Source organism: Hoplias malabaricus, chromosome Y (assembly GCF_029633855.1).
Source record: "Hoplias malabaricus isolate fHopMal1 chromosome Y, fHopMal1.hap1, whole genome shotgun sequence".
Lineage (NCBI taxonomy): Eukaryota > Metazoa > Chordata > Actinopteri > Characiformes > Erythrinidae > Hoplias > Hoplias malabaricus.
In genome coordinates this window covers 19,650,711-19,670,232 of record NC_089820.1, presented here as the reverse complement: position 1 = coordinate 19,670,232, position 19,522 = coordinate 19,650,711, and the positions used below count along the sequence as shown (strand labels likewise).

General features: G+C 40.9%; 1 long non-coding RNA gene across 2 annotated transcripts in view; it reads left to right on the top strand.

Annotated features, from left to right (window-relative positions):
* The window catches only part of LOC136679073 (uncharacterized), a 40,220-nt gene extending 30,673 nt beyond the window's left edge, over window positions 1–9,547 (top strand). Inside the window, exons 4-5 of one of the 2 annotated variants that reach the window (XR_010796522.1) lie at window positions 7,206–7,367; window positions 9,128–9,547. This is a non-coding gene — a long non-coding RNA (uncharacterized lncRNA). The other variant, XR_010796521.1, reaches the window with a different exon arrangement.
* The last annotated feature ends 9,975 nt before the right edge of the window (window positions 9,548–19,522 follow it).

The window sequence follows — 19,522 nt, the reverse complement described above, 5'->3', positions numbered from 1 at the left end:
TTCTGTATTTTGTTAAGGAAGTATGTTTTTGGCAAGATACTGTAACTCAAAATAGTAACTTGAGTAAGTGATTAAAAAAAGGCTCATGCATTACAAGTAAATACACAAAAAAAACCCACATATGTTCTTAGAGTCTGTCATAGCCAGAGGACATTTGGTTTAATATTATTTGTAGAAATTGTTTTTTTTTCCCACAATTGAAATTATTGCAAATTGCAGTTCTTAATAATAGTTTACATTTGCATAATTGACTTCCTTAGTAGTATCTTCCAAATGTAAAAATGCACCATTCAAAGCCACTGTATATCTTTTTATGCTTGTCTGCACTGGATGCTTTTATCTTGAAACAGGCTCAAAAATAGTGCAGGCTATGTCTGTCTGGTAGCATTCTCCTAGCAGATGTCAAAGGAAGAATGACAGATGTCAGGTTTTATTAAGCCTCTGTGCTAGGCTAGGCACTGGTTAAACTTGCTGGGTTCTCCTGGACAGTGGACACTGGTCTGACACAAAGTCATTTTGGCTTTTTAAGCGCATATTTGGTGTATTTGTTTGTTTGTGTTTTTCATGTTTAAAAAAAAAAAAGACTATAGCTATTTTGATGCTTATAGCTCCATAAAATTGCCTATATGTTTATTTTAACATTGTCCACCAGCAAGAATACAGACGTTTGTTTTTTTTTAAAGAAAGCATTAGTGGTTACAGACTAGATTAAGCTTTTATTCTGAAAGGTGTGGTTCTCAATAATAAAAGGTCACAGGTAGTAGTTGTTAAGAATAGCTTTAATTAAATAGTATTAAATTATAACAAAACATCACTTTAATTTTTAAGAGTGACAAAATTGATGGATTCCGTTTTCTGCACTGTTTTATAAGGAGATACTGACAGTAGAACAGCTGTTTACTAATAAAACCCCAAATAAATTGAAGGGTTTTACACAATGACGTCAAACACAGCCCAGAGAGAGTCTGGCACCATTGTTTACACTGGACCATGGCTATATACACAGTAGCGGTCCCCACATTAGTTACAACAGGTATGGTGCACTTCCTCTCTCATGACATATTTCCTGTCCCTGTTTATAATTGGATGATGCTGAGCCCCAGTTTCTGGGGGGGGAAAAAAATCAGTGACAGTTCCACTCCAAACTGATGAGGGGAAGAGCATTGGTACCGAATCAGCTAAGCAGGTTCGCATGTTTGTCTAGCCTGCAGGATCTGTTTTTCTGGGCAAAAGCAAGCTCCCTTTTTTATGCTCATGGTGTTGGCAGGCTGAGACCACCCATCCCCCCCCACACGGTTCCACAGCCAGGGTGTCTCGAGTTATTGCATCTCCCTGCCAGCAGCCCAGCCCTGACAATCAGCGGTTACTGGGTTGTATGAGGGGCGACTGGTCTAGCATGGAACCAGGTATGATTCCCCCACTGACAGTCTGCATCTCGTCTGCTGGATGAAAAACGAGAGCCCCCCCACCCCACACACACACACACACACACACACACACACACACACACATTGGTGCCCAAAGCACACAAAAGCAGTGCATGGATCATGACCAGATACAAACAAAAGCACTTAGTGACTATTTCATACACCCACGCAAAACATAGTTGAGTAATCACACACAAATCTCTGGGGTGGGGTGGGGGGGGGGGTTGTGTACCAGCTGGACAATGAGAATGAGTCGTGTGTATGCCAAAGCATTGGACAAAGAAATATACTTTGCATATCTCCAAAATACTATAGAGCTATACGTTATAACATTTTTACCATGCATTAAAAATATTTAGAATATTTAGCAAGAAGATTTCATATATATAAAATACTGTAAATATTGTTTGATGGAAAGGATAAGCACATGCACTGGATAAGGAAATAAATCCTGGATCACAGTGATGGAACAGAAACCCAAATTATAGCCCTGTATGATTTTGGCCGTTCCGCAGAACACAACACAGACCGGCCTACATTATACTGATGTGAGTTCTATTCAGAAAGCGTGAAAATAATTGTGGCGAGTGGTGTGTATGATTATGTGTCTGGTTGGTTCCCCTTTGGCCACCCTCCATGCCCTGCCGTCTTATTTCCGTGATGTGCCAAGTGCAGGAGACCCCCTCATCTGCCTTTATTAGCCACTGACAGGCCTGGCCTAACACATGCAGGAATTTAATTACACTCTTCTCATCTCTGTGTCTGGGGGGTTCCACACATAAGGTGTGTGAGAGTGAGCGTGTGTGGGTGTGTGAGGCAGGGAGTTTCGCAGCACACTTTCACACTAATTAACACTATTCAGACTTTCTGGAAGTGTGACCACAAAATGTGGTCATGAGGATATTTATACGCGTGCATGCCGACCCCCACAGCTAACCAGAGGGTGCATTTGTAGATAAACGTGCAATTGTACAAACACATGTGTTGCAAACATAAAGGGCTTCTCAGGGGATGCATATACACTGTTGCTCTTACACTAAACAGATTGTAGCAGCAAATGGTGTGCTATAGTTCTACCAGGGAACGACCCTTCCAGTGCTGCCATTACTATCTAAACCATTCAGTTATTAATCATAAGACTTCACTCACCAAACACATATGCAAGTTTAATAGTCTTGATAGTAAACCACAGAGGTGTAAGCCTCTGTATATGTTCTTACAGTTGAAGGATTTAAGGGGTTAACATCATTCCTGATCACCCCTGCAGCAACCTCAGCTATCAAAAGCCTAGCTCTGTCGAAAGGGGAATAACACTAGCCCATTCAGGCCAGATAGCATGTACTGGAGCTGTCCACCCAATGTGTCCATGCCTCGCTGCCACTTCCACATGTTAGACCTTGTCTTCTCCAAAGCTCCCTTCAGTGCTGAATTTAGAGGCCTCCAAAGAAGCCCATTACGGCATGACTGTAGGTGTGGGTGTCAGTGGTAAAACCACGCAGTGCACAATCCAGGAAGGGAAGCAGAAAATGAAGCCCCTGCTTTGTCTGCACTTCCCTGCTCTTATTCACCCATGGCAATTACCTGGGAGAGCTACAATAGTGCCTGCCCTTGGTCTTTACATCACTATGCATAGGAGATGCATGCCTATTTTTTTCCCTTTTTTGCTTCCTTTCTGCCACCTAATTCCACTTAGAAATGCTCTTGTTGCATCCATGGGCTGTACTGTTGAATGGCATCATATGCTTGCCCAAATGGAATATAAATGTGTGTGTGAATCTGGATGCTGTGGGTGGGTATATATGGGGGAGATGTTTGAGCTAAGCTTTAGGGCTCATTTCCTTCAAAGTTGCCACAGCAGTGCCATGAGGCTCTGGGAGATGAAAGTGAGATGCAAATGGTGCTAGGGCTCAACATTTCCCCCTTCTTCTAAGTAGCCACCTTTTGAAATAATTAAGATAGTATAGTGGATGTGAGTGTGTGTACCTAGCCACTGGAACGCATCACATTGCAGGGCTGGTCTCAAAGCCCGAATATATAGGGAGGGCTGCGTCCAGAAGGGCATCCGGCGTGATGGGGCCAGCGGTGGGTGGGTGGAGGTGGTGGGGTAGATCGAGTGGCTTCTCTGCTTCAGATGCCCCAAGTCTGATAGGAAGTGCCACAGCAGCACTGGGTTTTACCCTTTAACTTAAATGCCACATTGGCAACCCACCTACAAAGCTTTAGCCTGTAAATAAAGATTGCTAACCCCTCAAAAGATAATCCTAACCTAGGCCTTGACTTAGTCCTAAAACTACATATCTTGTGTATTTAGTTTAATATTGATTACTAAATTATTCAAAATAGTCATCAAATAGGGTTTTGAGAATTTGTTAATAAAATTACAAGAAGTGTAAAAGGTACATTTGGAGGTCAGTTGACTAAGTCCCTTCTGTCCTCTTCAAGAATCAGTCCGTGTCAATAAAACACCTAGCATTCTCTAGCAAAAAAACATTATCTATTAGTGATGCTGGCATGCCATCGTCATCTTTAGCATAAGTCAGATTAGAGCCGCGTGGATTTGAATATAGATGTAATGGCTTACCCAGGTCCTAGCCACAGGCCAGGGCTCGGCACAGGATGAATAAATATTCATTCCGAATTTCCAGAGATCGCACAGTGCCATAGAAGAATACAGAGCTGAGATAAAACGCATTGGATTCCACCCTGTGTTAGAGGATGGCGCGGGTGTTGCAGAGGATAAGGTGCGGCTGCTGCTTGCCATGAGCCATTCGCATATGTAGCTGACAGTAATGGAGGGGAGGGACAGTCTGTGCATGCAAATGAGTCGCTCGGCATGCACGGCATTATGCGATGGCAGCTAATTTTGTAATTGAAACGCGAGGCCGCGCCAGCGGACATTTTAAGTCTACCCTCTTCCCAGTGCTCACCACAGCCTAAGCCCTTTAAGATGGTGGTACCTTGAAGGAAGCAGTGCTGCTGCACTAAGACAACCCCAGCCTTCTCCTCTGCCCCAGATCACGGGCAGATCGAGGGGCACCCTCAGCCTACCCTTATCTCAACCATCAATTTTTAATCCCTCCATCCTTCTAATAAGGATATTACGTGGGCAGCTCTGGGTACCCCTGCACCCCCACCTCAGCCGTGCTGCATATATGCATGAGGCGGCTTTCATGAAATCTGCATAAAAGCCAGTGATTCTAATGTAAGCGCAGTGACATGAAGCGCTTGCGGTTTCCAGCGTATGATGTGACAGGTGCAGGCCCTTAAATCATTTAATTGTGGCTCCATGCGTTTGCATACTGCGCCCATTCACAGACCAGCATAAAGCCAGTGTGTACCACATTCAACCGTATTTTCAAAGCTCAAATCTGCTCATGTTAATTCTGATCCACCTAAATTTACCACTCAGTGTAAACTGGCTTTTGATGAGGTTGAATTTTGAAGCAGTGAAATAATACAAATTAATTTTTGAGACCCACAACTTGACGTATGATAAATTCTTACAAATAACATTCATAAAAAAGGGGGCACATATTTGAATGATTCTCACTATACCTCACTAATGCGCCAGAATAGGTTACCTTTTATGAACCACCCTACACTATGCTGCTGGTTATTTGTAATTAATACGGCTAAATAATTCATCGGCATGAAATGTATTATGTAGACTCTTTCATCTGACAGCTTTTGAAGGGTATTTCAATGCAATTATAGTAATTTATTTATAACATGAATGCATTTGCATAATCTGAATTCAGCAGACTGCAGCAGAATTCAGATGGACAGTCAGCCAGGCGGTTCCATTTGAGCACAATAAAACCATCAACACATTCACACAGCGTAAACACTCTGGGAGGTATTTGTATTCCAGAGCAGCGTTCTGAAACACATGTGAGGACATGGCTGCAAACATATATATTAATAAGTAGTGTTGTGTAATAATAAGGGACAATATTGAGGCTTGAACAGCACTAAATCAAAAAAAAGCACTAAACATATTGAGTATTTTGCAAGGTTTGCTCACCTCATTATGTGCTGAGTTTAACTACTTTATCGTATTCTAAGAGGTATTTTCAGTGAATGTAATTAATGCTAATACTGAGAAACAATATATTAGATTTGTCAAAGGGGTAAGTTTCGATTTTTCATTCATGTAATACATTAAAGACATTTTCTATCGGTTCTTTTTTTTTATTAAATAAATACAGCACTGTATTCTGCAATATCAGAGACTGTCCAATTAAAAGGGACATAAAGTATTTAAAAGAACATCAGAAAGAAGTTACTACATTTGTAGTAAAATAAGAAAAAAATCCTATACTTTGAAATATATATAAATCAAGCTCTACCCACTTTTAATTTAAAAGAAGAAATGTATATGTTTGTGTTCATGCTCCCATTGTGAGAAAATATCATCTAACATCATGGGTCTAAAAGGTTATGTAGTTGTAAATGTTATTTAGAAAAGGAAATTACAAAAAGAAAAGCTGGAAATCAAACAAAAAAATATGTTGGTGACCCTAGGGAATCTAGGCATCAGCATCATTGATTGTATGTACTGCATATCACATCTCTGTTTGGCCTATGTCTATATTCAGCAGTGTTACACAGTGTCATTTCTTTAAACAAGTTAACAATTTAGAATAATATTATGCTGCTGTCCTTATAAAACTGTGCTTTATATCTTTCCTGGGTACAGAACTGCTGCCAGCGTTTCTCTACAATATGCTTTGAGACTTGGTGAGCATCGCATCAAATGTAAAAATGCTTTGCATCATCCTGAGTGTGATGAATTGAGATTTGACCGAAGGGACATGGAGTACTGGGGCGTTGTGTAACACACGTTGAGGGGGCGAGTGACACACAGTTATACGCATGCGTGCTCTCCTTCTCTCTCTCACACACGTGCATGCACAATCTCACACTCATTTGGCACAGACTCATTCATAGAGAATCACGAACTAACTGATATATACACTCTCATGTACACAAATGTGTATATACACGCACATACACACATACATACACTTCCACACACAGCCAGCATGCACACGGTGAGCTCACCTCCTGTTGCCACAGCGACACCAACCAATGGGAGAAGCAAAGTACATGTGACAAGGACCTGAGAAAAAGGGGGGGGGGCGGAGTTATACACAGCTTCTAGCAGCATTCTGCTTGTTTAAGATGTCTACTCCAGACCACCCTACCACTTAGCCTGGAAACTTGTACCACTGAACAGCTGCCTAGTCGATTCAGAACTGATAAACCCTCACTATAAGTCAGTATTACTACATTTCATGTGTACAAATGTTTTCAGACAGACGTTACCTAGATCAAAGCCACTGAAACGCATTGCAAATATATTTACAATGATATATCCCTGTCTCTAACACCAGTAAATGATAGGAATCATTATTTATAAGCTTTTCTTTTGCTTTCTTTACTCAAAGGTTAAAAGCAAAAAGGCCCCTAAACAGGCCACACACACCATAAAGAACACATCACTGTCAGAATTGTTACCTTTATCTCATTGCAATGAAGAAATTCTCTTAAAATCCTCTTCATTCAGAATCTAATCACCAAAAGTCATATATCTATTTTTATGTCCTTGAATGAGTTTCTATAAAAATAACACATTGCATGTATTTTCAGACAGATATCTCTTGAACGGTCCCATTGTAGTATGTTAATACTGAGAGGGTCCATGTGAAACTGATTTTTACTATTTAAAATGTTCAAAATGCTGACAATTAGTATTCTTCTAAATGCTGATTACAGGATAGTGGAGACTTCCAGGGAATCAAAGCCAGAACAACAGCCCAGACCGGAGGCCTCGCAGCTGAGGGAAGTGGAGTAGTCCAAAATATGAAGATTGCTCACCCAATGAATACTGATAAGCTGCCTCGGTCGCCATGGTTATACCACTCAGCCAATCAAAAGGCAGGAATTTTTCCCTGCACTGTAAATGTGCACAACACACACACGTACAATCATGCAAACCTTTCACACAGGATAGCCTATCAGGTGAATATTCATACGCTTGCCAACCGGCCTGAGCTTTGTAAGCCACATATATAACAGGCATATATTCACATCAGATGTGCACCAGAGAGACCGAGAATGAGAAGATGGCAATCTTTATCTCATTTCTCGCCTTTAAAAAAAAAAATTCAGGGCAAACCCAGTGAAATTAAATCTCTTCCGAATCTTATATGACAGCCATGAAAAGCACCTGGCATGGGTAGATCCTCATAAACCTGAACTGAAATTCCAGCATGCATTTTTTTTTTTTGGCTGAGGAACATTTTACACCAGCAACTATTCTACACCGGCCACATACTGTCTTTGCGGAATGCTGATATCCTTGAGAAACGTGACCCATTTCTATCACTCAAAGCATGTGGCACTGCAATAATGAAAGACTACTTCAAATATGATTTGCAGAGATTCCAGACCACTCACAACCTTTCTTGCAGTACATCCCTGCATTAAATTGCAGTGGTGACATTTTGAATAGATTGAGTGACTTTCTCACCCCTGTGCCTACAAGGCTTGCTTTGAATGGGCAAAATGAAGGACCAGCCTACATATGCTTTGAGAGTCAAAATGATAATAATATAAAAAATATCTATATAAAATAAATATAAAATAAGCCTAGAAGAGATGGTTGCAGATAAGACTAAATGGGAATAAAAGGAACCAACGTTTGACTGGTAATACAAATAAATACCTGCGGAATATTTCCTAACTAGTTCCGGTCTGAAATACTACGTGTTAAAAGCAGACAAATGTGCTGTTTTGAATTAAAATGAAATATAATAATGAAAATAAAACAAGAAAGAAAGAAAGGCCAGCAGCATCGTCCATCTACACTTCTTCACATCACAAGTGCAACACAACGAGGAAATTTAGCTCCACCACTTAACTCGGTTCAAGTTCTTAACACGACGGTGACATGTGGAGTCCTGAAAACAATGAAGACCATTCAGAAGCCTGTTGGAGGAGAATTTCACTGGACAGTGAATCGGGCTTATTCACTGTTAGGCTGTACTCTGATTCCCCCCCCCCCCCTCCCCCGCATTACCCCCCTCGCGGAAGCATTGGCTAATGGCGCGATACTGATGGCTTCGACTGAATAAGGGACACTTGGGTTTATCTCGTGTGGGACAAAGAAGATGACTAAGTTACTTTATTTATTTATATATTTATTTATTTAAAGCCTATAGCCTAAAGCCTGATACTTGGGTATCAGTTATATCTGTTTGTAGCCTACTATTATTAATAACAATGGGAAGAATTCTGACGCAGTTAAAGCTATTAATAATAACGGTCCTTTTTTTGTAACACTATACAGGGGTTCTTTACGTCACAATATGGTTCCTTAAACACAACACGTCTTCCTATTGGTTTATCGCCCCTTGTTTATTTTTCCTGGTTCTATAATCACATGCTTTATTTAAGTGTACTCGGAAGAACGTGTTTTAATGTATAATAATAATAATAATAATAATAATAATAATATATTTATATAAATGCTATGAAGAGGACATTAACGGTAGTGTGGTTGCTGTTTTATAAACAGAACATAAAACGAGAAATAAATGACGTAAAAATGCTTCTGTTATTTATGACGTTTTTCTAACCCCCGCGAAATTTGTCTTATTTTCCTGATGAGATGTACTTCTCCTTTTTTTCTTTAGGCCTATTAACCGCAGTCTTCCCTGTGAACAAGGCTGGTGTGAATTCGTTGCTGGCTTGAGCAGATTATATTTTAAGCGCCTTGCAGTTGTGATAATGTAAGCTATATGAAAGGGCGTCATGGCCAAATAAAGGGAAATAAAAGCCGGCCAGAAAAAAAAATCTCACACTTCTCAAGTTCAAATACAAATGCGAGCACAATGGTGGGTGATGTCATCTTTTCAGCAAAGCCTGCTTTAGTCTACGGCTTCCCAAAAAGAACAATTAAATACACCACTTTAATAAAGAATTAGAAAAAAAGAAAGAAAGAAACACACACACACCCTTGTGTGAGGTATACGCTGTCTACCAGGGCCCTGTAGCAGCGCCGGCTCGATTCGAGCCCATGTGCGCGTCATGCTGCTGCTCTGTGGGTCAAGTCTCTTCTCTCCTAAAGTGATGCAGATGAGTCTGGTGCACTTGACGTCTTTCTATGACCTGTGTCGCCCCCCCACCCTCCCCCATCCTCCTCCCCCAAACGTCCCACGTCCCCCACCCCACCCCCGACCCCTCCAGCTCTGTCTGTCACACTCGCGCTGGCCTATGGCGCTGAGCGTGGGAACGGCAGCGGCCGCGCGTTCACAGCTCCTGCGCTCCGTTTAACGGAATCCATTAAAGGAGGAGCGAGTCCCCCCACACCACCCCAAAAAAAAAAACCGTCTCTCTCTCTCACACACACACACACACACCACACACACACTTTGTCAGCCCTGTATATGTCCTAATTATTTGTGTGCAGGGTACAAGCGGCATGGCCTGGACCATAGACGAGCTGAACTGAAATGAAGGGATGAGGTGGGTGGGGGGTCGGGGTGAGGGGGGGGTGGGGTGGAGCAGGCGCGCACGTGGCTCAGTTTCAGATGAGTTAAGCTTTTTTTTCTTTTGATAGTTTAAATAAACAATCATTTAAAAGCACAGACTTGTGCAAAAGTTTCAGCACTGGTGGTCAATGACGTTTTGTTGATTTTCTTATTAAAATGAGTTAGCACAGGGTCCAGATTTTTAACTATAAATTGCTATTTTGAGTGCGCAAATTCTATAAACATACACATAAATAAATACGTTTATGATGTGCTAAAACGTCATACAAGCCCTATTTTAAGCGATATGCTTTCCCCATAACAGCAGCTGTGCTATTTGCAGGATGTGTTAAGTCAGAAAGGTAATATAATATTTGAGCTGAGGCACCCAAACTTTGTTTAGGTTACTACTGTATGTAAAATAAAACAAATATAAAATAAAAATAAATAAATAATTAAAAAAACCGTGCTGAGGGTAAAGTTTGCTAATTTAGTTGTGCAATGTGTGTATGTATTGTGTCATGAGCTAATCTGCCTATACAACATAACTCACATTTCACTATGCCACACTTTTCGGTCGTATCAATCACATATAGTTTTTTTCTCTTTCTTTCTTTCTTTCTTTCTTTCTTTCTTTCTTTCTTTCTTTCAAAACGTCATTACGTTGTGGAACATCCAATGGATCCGATGAGCCTGGAGGCAGTTTTTACTTTCGGTTATCTAGCTTTATGACGGCCATCACACTCATACAGCTAGATAACCAAAGATAACAACTCGCTTCCAAATCCGCGCCAGTAATCCAGTCGGACCCTCCAGTTTCTTGCCTTGTCATTGGGCAAAATCCACATGGCCGAGCCGTGTAACTGGAACCAGTCAGGGAACTCCTTAATTAGCAACTTGTCCAGCGCTGTCCTCCTTGATTAAAAAAAAAAAAGAAACAGGCTACAGCCTACGCCCGGCTAAGTATGTCGAGTTTCTTCAAAAATGCGCAACATTACAAAAAAAAAAAACCTCGTAATTCCTTAGTCAACGGTTAAGCCATAAAACAATATCAGAGTTGAAGTTGAGGTGCAGTCCTCCCTTATGCGCGCGCGCACGCATACACACACACTCGCGCTCGCACGCACGCACAATCATACACACTCACGCACGCGCAGGCCTTCATTAGCATTGCAGATTGGCCCCCAGTCTCACAGTCTCACAAAAGGCTCCTCTGGTGCTGTTAGCCAGCGGTAGAGATCCCACAGCGGTGAGGTTACTAGGAAGACATCCCTGTCCCACATTGAAATGCTTTAATAATTGTGATTTGGAGATAAAAAAAAACAAAAAACAAGAACAGTCGACAGTGGAAGTAGCGTCTATAGTGTTAGCCCAAAGATTGCTGGAAAGCTGAGATGGGAAGAAGAGGGTGATGAAGAGAAGAGAGATTCCGCCGCGCTACCTCTGCTAGCTGTGTGTGTGTGTGTGTGTGTGTGTGTGAGAGAGAGAGAGAGAGAGAGAGAGAGAGAGAGAGAGAGAGAGAGAGAGAGACACAGAGAAAGGGGAGGAAACAGAAAGCCATCTCAGGGAGAGAGAGAGGGAGTGAGTGAGAAAGAGAAGAAGAGAAAGGAGGAGGGTATTGGTGGTGGTGATATGGGGTGGTGGGGGGAGTGGGGGGGTTCTAACGGCGACCAAAAAACGTGGACCAACCGCGAACAGGTCAAAGGTCTCGGACCGCTGGGGAGCGTTCAAGCTAATGATGATGTCGACGAAGACGAGGCTGCTAAGCTCGAGTTGCCTTTTTTCCCGCCATCACCACGCGCGCCGGTGCTGTACAGGCATGTTATTGGTCGTGATGTAGGTTTAATAAAAAACCCCGGAACAATCACCAGAGATGATTAGCCGGTTAGTCGGCGCTGAGGGAAGAGTGATGCAGAGGAACAGCGCTTTATGTGGCGTGGCGATTTTGTGTTTATTTCTAAAAATTCTGAAGACGTTTCTGAGGAAAATGGAGGCACGCTAATGTCTGCTCGCAGGTTTTCTAGAGGGGGGGGGGTGCTTCAGTGTGAAGAGGTGCCATCTTTTGTTTATTTTTTTTAAATCTGAAGACATATCTGTGGAAAATGGAAGTACGCCAATGAATGCTAGTAGGTTTCCTGAGGGAAAAATAGGGCTGTGATGTGAGATAGGGTGGTGTACTGGAGCCCGGCCTGGTCGTCGTGATTCACAGCTGTGAATGAGGCTATGCATGTGCTCTGATGGTGAAACAATACTCCCTAAAGTGGTTCTTCAAGGGTTCTGTTGTAAAGGCATTGGTTCTATACAAGACCAAGAACACTTAAGGGACATTTATTTATTTATTTTGTATTTTTTGCCTGTGTGAATAGTTTATATCTTTTGGGAAACCTGGACATTATTCATTAAAGGAGCAACAAGGACTTCAAATGTTTAGTTTTGGGGGATATATATTCATCGTTTCTATGTGTGTAATAGGCTTGTATAGAATCTACATGTGATTGTAAGTGTGTGTGTGTGTGTGGGGGGGGGGGTCCTGGAAAGGGGGAGACATTCTAAAGGTGGAAAAGCAATAAATATATTCCTTCATCACTTGTGTCCTCAATTCATTTTCCTTTCAGAGTTGGTCTGAAATTACCTGAATGCCTATCACACGTTCTGATTGGAGGCCTTCACTGAACATTGTGCTACAGTAGCAAGAGGCTTTAATTTTTAAGCTATTTGTGCCATTATCCTCATCTCAAACATATCCCCTGAAGCATTTAGCTAGATTAATTTTGCAGTGTCCACACAGTCAGTGTCAGATCTGAAGTAGGCTAACATAACTGCCATCAATTTCCCACTCTCGACCCTGCAAAGATAGCCTATAATTTCAGTGCCCTAATTTTACTTGCCCACTACTCATTTTTCTGGAGGGAAAAAGCCAAAATAGATTTAATTAGTTAGTTGATGTGATGGATCTGTGACTGAATTGGCTCATGTGAGAGTGATAAAAAAGGGAGCCTCCATTACACTTACAGGCTGAATCACTAGGCCCTGCAGCTCAGTCACATTCAGGTTTGACAGAAGCCTCCATCTGGCAGAACCAGCCAATAGTTCATAGGTTCAAGTTCAATAAGCCCTGGACTTGTTTCAATTAACTGTTTATCTGTAAATAATAATAATATTAATAAAAAAACACGGACTTATGCTAGCCACCAATGTTGCACATATACGGCTTGTGTGATATTTTTATGCTAATGTTTTAATGTGACATAGAAGAGTTCTGTGCATATTAGCATGAACACAGTAGAGTCAAAAATGATCTTGATATATATGATCCACCTTAGGAGACACTCACTACTCTGACGGGGCTACACCCCAATGCAGCAGAACAGTATCGCAAATACTGAGCACAATGGCCAGAAGGCCTGCTTAAAGCTGAATGGATGGTCGTGCTGACTTTGACATGGTCTTGACATTGACCCTCAACACAGTATTCAATATTCAAAATGCATATCTCTGTAATTACTCAGTAATTAGACAAAGTAGGAACAGTAGGCCTGACGTGCCTAATAAAGCGAAATCAAAATAGCCCCAATCATAGCCACATGAGGATATTTTTGAAAGGAAGTGACAGTGCAGGCTCATTTATAATAACTAAGAACTAGAGGTAGCCCACAGATCACTATCACCTCCACCGTGGGTGTCTACAGGTACCTTTCTATATAAAGAACATATTCCTAGATCCAAAGATGGATATCACACTTAGGACCATTTTGTGGACATGGATTAAGCCTAGAATTGGACAAAACTCCAAATGCAAAATGGTTTGGTAGAAAACTGGCCCATAGACAGCAGCGTTACTACAAGTACTCCACTGATCAACTCTGCGTACAGAAGCAAGCTTTAAAAAGTGCAGTGTACCAAGTTTCTAAATAAAGCCCAGCTGAAATCTGACGGCCTCAACCAGGAGGAAAACCGGCCAACGGCGTCTTCCCGTGTACTCACGTTCGTTTTATGTTTAGCTATTTTTCATCCAGACAGGTTTCACGTCGGTCTCGGTGATTAACCGCGCATGATTTTCCCACAGCGCGCGCGTGATTTCCGTTCATTCCGTTTAAAGTTTGCCGCTGCAGATCAGCTCCGGTTTGGGCTTCGCGCGCGCGAGGAAGCGCAGAGTGAAGAGGAGAGAGCGAATAAACGAGAGAGAGGGAGAGAGAGAGAGAAAGAGAGAGGAGGGGTCGAGAAGTTTCCCATAACCTATTTGTCTACAGTGCCGAATGGAAAAAGTGCACTGAGGCGCTGAGAGGGTCGACGTGATTTTTTTTCTTTTTTTTTTTCTTTTTTTTTTTGGGTGGTTGGGGGGTGTCTATGGGGTGGACCTCTCTCTCTCTCTCTCTTTCTCTCTCTCTCTCTCTGAAAGAGAAAGGACGTGCTCTGAAATTCAAACAAGTTGGCCAGTTCTTTTGTTGGCCTTGAACTGAGGAGCCATTGTCGGTGTATTGGCGTGGCTGAACCCCCCCGGTATCCAAACCGGGTTACGGACCGACTGACTGCGGTAATGAATTTGCTTCGAGCTTTTCTCCCCAAACACGATGTGACTGACGGAACGCATTTGCCGTATTTAACACGGAGAGAACATTATTAGTAACAGAGGGGAAAAGACATGGGATCAAGACAAGGGCCTCTCTCTGTGAGGCGCACGAGTTAAAACAAAGTTTCGGCAAAGCAATACCGAGAAATCTAATTCTCACAGAATCTATTAAGAGTGTTCAGGTGTACACACACACACACACACACACACACGAGCTTTTACTAGTAGTAAGTGTTCATTTTCTAACCAGTAGAACCAGTAGTGTGTTAATAAATGCTCATTAATGTACTTCCTTGCAGACGTTTGCAGAAGAATGAATTTTCCAAATTAAAATAATCTACAGGGATCCAAATAAATGTTAGTGGGTCATTTTCATTTATTTACTGAGTTTACAAATTGTAAAAAAAAAGTATACAAAAAAAACTAAATTAAAGTTTTATTTTTGAATGTTCAGAATGTTCACTTAACAATTTTAAAAAATGCAAATTTTATGTCCTACAGAGATTTGTAGCTTCAAGTTCAACTTCAAGTTTTTTTTAATTGTTTTAATTAATTTATTTTAAAAGGAAATTAATTATTAAAGTTTTGTGGTTAATGGGCGTCGCCGTCTGTCTCTGTATTTTTAATCGTTTGTTTAAACCCTCCGTTATTGCACTGAGACAGGCTCCCCTTCGCACTCCAGGTCACGTCCAGTGACGTAGGCGGGCTGATCCGCCGCGCGCAGCCATATTTAAATACATCAAGGCAAATTAGCGCATCAAATATGCAAATCCTGCTTTTTTCCGGAGGAGCCTCTACATCCGCTCTGTAGCCCTGCGTTTGCAGCGCCATTCCGCGCGCTTGGAGCTTTTGCCGCGTCCGCTGCGAAGCGCTGAGGAAGAAGAAGAAGAGGAGGAGGAAAAAGAGAAAGAGAGAGGGGGAGAGGAAGCGGCTGGGCTGCGTGTACATAAAGAGCCGCTCGGCCACTCTCCCTGCTCCCAGCACAGCATGCTAGTTTTAATACTGATGCATATGTAAAAGGTAGATTTGCATCTCTTTTGCATATTCGCGTTGCCTGCGTTCCCGTTGTATTCCTGCTGTCTGTTGTTTGTTTATTTATTAATTTATTTATTTATATATGTATGTGTGTATTCAGGAGCCATGGGCGAGCGGTATAGGTAGCTATACGGGGTTTTCTTTTGTTTCTGTATTGAAGTGATCTGTACGTTGAAACCTATAATATGTTAATGGAAAATTATTTGGTTTAATGCAGTAGAATATTTAATAATTATTCAAATGCTGAGTCTACGAACAAAGCCGGTTAGTCAAACAAAAGAAGAGCGATACACCAACATTTTAAGATGCCCTAAACACACACACACACGTTGCCACATTATTCAAAAACGTGTACAATTTTTCAGTATACGAGTATAGTAATGACAGGGAGGTGTGATAAGGGGTAAATAATAAACCATTAAAAATACATTTTCATAGCAGATGACGCCTACTCTACTCCAGCAGAGCGATATAGACGTGTAACCTCAGTATAAGAATAAGCCCAACAGGGATATGATTTGGTCGTGATTTCTTCAAATCACTGAGAAATCCTTACGTAATCAGAGAGCCAGCCATAGTCTGAAATCATTAGCTCTCATTAACAGACACATTAGTGAGTGTTGTAAAACTCACCCTCACAGCCTTCAGTGAATGTCCGAGTGCTCTCTCATCCGTGGCACCGCACATTTCCACAACTTTTTCCTCCTCTTCTTCGGCGCAGTCACGGTCATCCCTCCCTCCTAGAGTTCCTCTCTTCTCAGTTCTTCACCTCTTCATTCTTTGCTTTGCTCACGTGTGTTCTTCAAAAAAACTCTCAGCACTTTTCTTGCGCTTTCCCAGCGCTGCTGCTGCCGCCCTTAAGCGCGAGCGCAGCTCTGTGTCCGCGGTGTAGACTGAATTTGCCCCGCGCGCTACTTCTGCACCCCCCCTCCGCCCCCCAGCAGCAGGGCACCACCGTCGCCATTACCATAGTCATGCATATTCACAGAGCAATTAGAATACGGAGGCTAACTTTCGATTTAAACAATAACAAACAATGCTCTCGTGAAGATAACGACGCGACGTTTGTAGAATACAGTGCACTGTTTCCACCTCTGTTTATTGCACCTTGACTTCATCCGTTAAGGTTTAATTCCTGAGTGTTCCTTCTCACGTGTTTCTTTTTTTTAACCATATTTAAAATGTACAGTTTTTGACTGTTATATTTATTATCTATTGCTAAATCACAAAAGCTAGGAAAGTTGACCTTTCGAAAAGATCCAGAAATGTAACGAGTTTGAAGTCGTTTATTAACATCAGCCCAATGTTTTTAGTTGCCCACCACGGCTGTGTCTTCATTATTCATGACCGTGGTACTCTCTCTGGTGTGGTGTGATGTCTCTGCAGCCTTTAGCCCTGAATGAACTTATTTGGAATTAAGCATCCAGTTGTCCACAAAAGTCGAGGTCCAGAGAGTTTTAATAAGAATGTGCCTTCATCTTAAAACCACAGACCGTAATGTCGAGAGGAGAACGAACTCCTACAAGGTTCTCGTCGTCGGGAGACATTAAGATTCCCACACAGCAGAGGGAGAAATGGACATCGTTTTTCATTATCGGGATAATTTCGTTTTCAGGAAATGTGTATCATATCAAATATGAAACAAACCGCTGTAGTGGAGCTCTGTTAAGAGGCTGATGTCAATCTGAAGGAGTGAGGGATTTTCACACTAGATGTCAGGATGATTAAGCTAGTTAAACAAATAGATGGCGGCATCGTGCAATTTTATGTAGTGTGTGTGTGTGTGTGTGCGCGCGTGTGCGTATGCATGCACGGTTTCATCATCTCAATATTTCAGGTTAGCTATAAGGCTACAAACCCATTTTTTCATTCCTCTTTTCAGCCTTATTGTTTTTACAAACACAACCACTGTCGGGAATCTGCCTCGGCACGTCATGGTGGAATTTTAAAAAGCTGAGATTTAAGAATAATTAATCACATATATAATCAGCTAAGTTGACTAATTGCAAATATATATAACCCTCGTAATTTTTGACATGTGTATGTCGTCTTTGTGTAAATCAGTGTTTTCTTTTAAACAACTAAACAATGATTGAGTATCTGTGGAAAAAATGGTACATTTATTATATTCACTTTTCTGACGAAAACAGCGCAGGCTAATCATCAGTTAGAGCTGCTTTCTTTCCTTCTCCTGTTTGATTTATTTCCATTTTAGTGGAAATGAAATCTGGGTCAGTGGAAGGCGCTTGTGTGACGGACACGGACACTGCCCTCTAGCGGACACTGCGGGAATTACAATACAAATGGGGGGAAAAAAAGTATCAAACGTTTGACGACTGAGAGGAAAATTGAAAGACAGATACACGGTGATACCAGCACTCATTTAAAATTAATATGGTGAAAAGGAATGGACAAAAATTAGTTGTCAGCCCGTTTGAAGCGGCAAAATACCTGGACAAAACTCTATATGAGGTTCCAGCAAAAGATCATTCATGTACGTTAAATACGTAACGGCAAAAAAATTCCAGTGTTACAGACTCTCTCTCTCTCTCTCTCTCTCTCTCTCTCTCTCTAAGCCGCGCGTAAAAGAGCTTGAAAAGCCTTTAAACATACTCGTTTTGAAGTGAGGAACGGCGTCCTGCCCTTTTACACCTCAAACAGTGAAGTAATCGAAGCACTGCTCCAATGTTCGTTTAGGTAAATAGCTCTTCGGCTGCGAGTGTAAATATATTTGGACACCAGTCAAAGCTGCTTTCATTTTCCAGGGAACTGAACATTTTAGGCTGTAAATTTTTTTAACACGCGAGGAGCTTTCGTTTAAAACGTCTTTAAAGTGTATATATGTGTTTATGCATATAGTGTATATACGGTCTATATATCGGAATGATCAATCAGCTTTAAATGTTAAAAATAAATAAATAAATCAGCACACATGCTACACACACACACACACACACACACACACACACACACACACAAAGCCGATATCAAATCTAAATATAAAATAAAACAAATATGTGCGACAAACTAAGGAAAAAAAAAACACAAAACAATAAAACGTCAAAGCGTATGTAACGGTATCTAAATACAGTTTAATAACGGGGTCCGTATTTTGAACTACTGTGCAGCTGTGAGCTACAGGTTATATTTTTATAGTTCGATTATTAAAACACGTTTAATCATCTACATACGCCATTGGAAAATAATGATAAAATAATGTAAAAAAACGGCAGTAATTATATAAAGAGTACACATCTATGACGTCATCTGTTAAGACTTTATACTATTAATAATTTACACGTATCATTCGACATTATAGGCTCATGAAAAACGGAATGGCATTATTATTATTATTATTATTATTATTATTATTATTATTATTTATTTTTTTTAATTGTTTTACAGCTGATATTAAAAACCCTCTGGTCTATGAATAATTGTATTCCAGTTTACAAACTTTTTAAAGAGAAGTTAATCTAAGCAAAGTTAATCAAACCCCGATAAAGCAATCCACGGTATGTACAATTATTATTAGATTTGTACAGTTTGAGAACCCCCCCCCCCTCCACACACACACCACCAAGTCATTGTACATTTAATCGTTTGTTCACATTGCAATACAATGTTTTAGTTGGATTTTTTATTTTATTTTATTTTATTTTTAATTATTTTAATAGTTTTTTGGGGCTTAAACACTTCCTGAAGATGGAACGTTTATCACTAAATATAGAGAAGAATGTACTAGTAGAGGTCCAACAGTGGTAATAAAGTACCATAAATATATATTCTCTTTTCTATGAGGACAGGGTTTTAATTTAATTTAATTTAATGTATAGATTGATAGATTGTTAATTTTTATAACAGAACTTTTAAATATAAAAACAATATTAAAATACTGGAGTTGACATACAGTTCAGTAAAATCAGAGAAACTTAAAAGCAGTAAAATTAGAA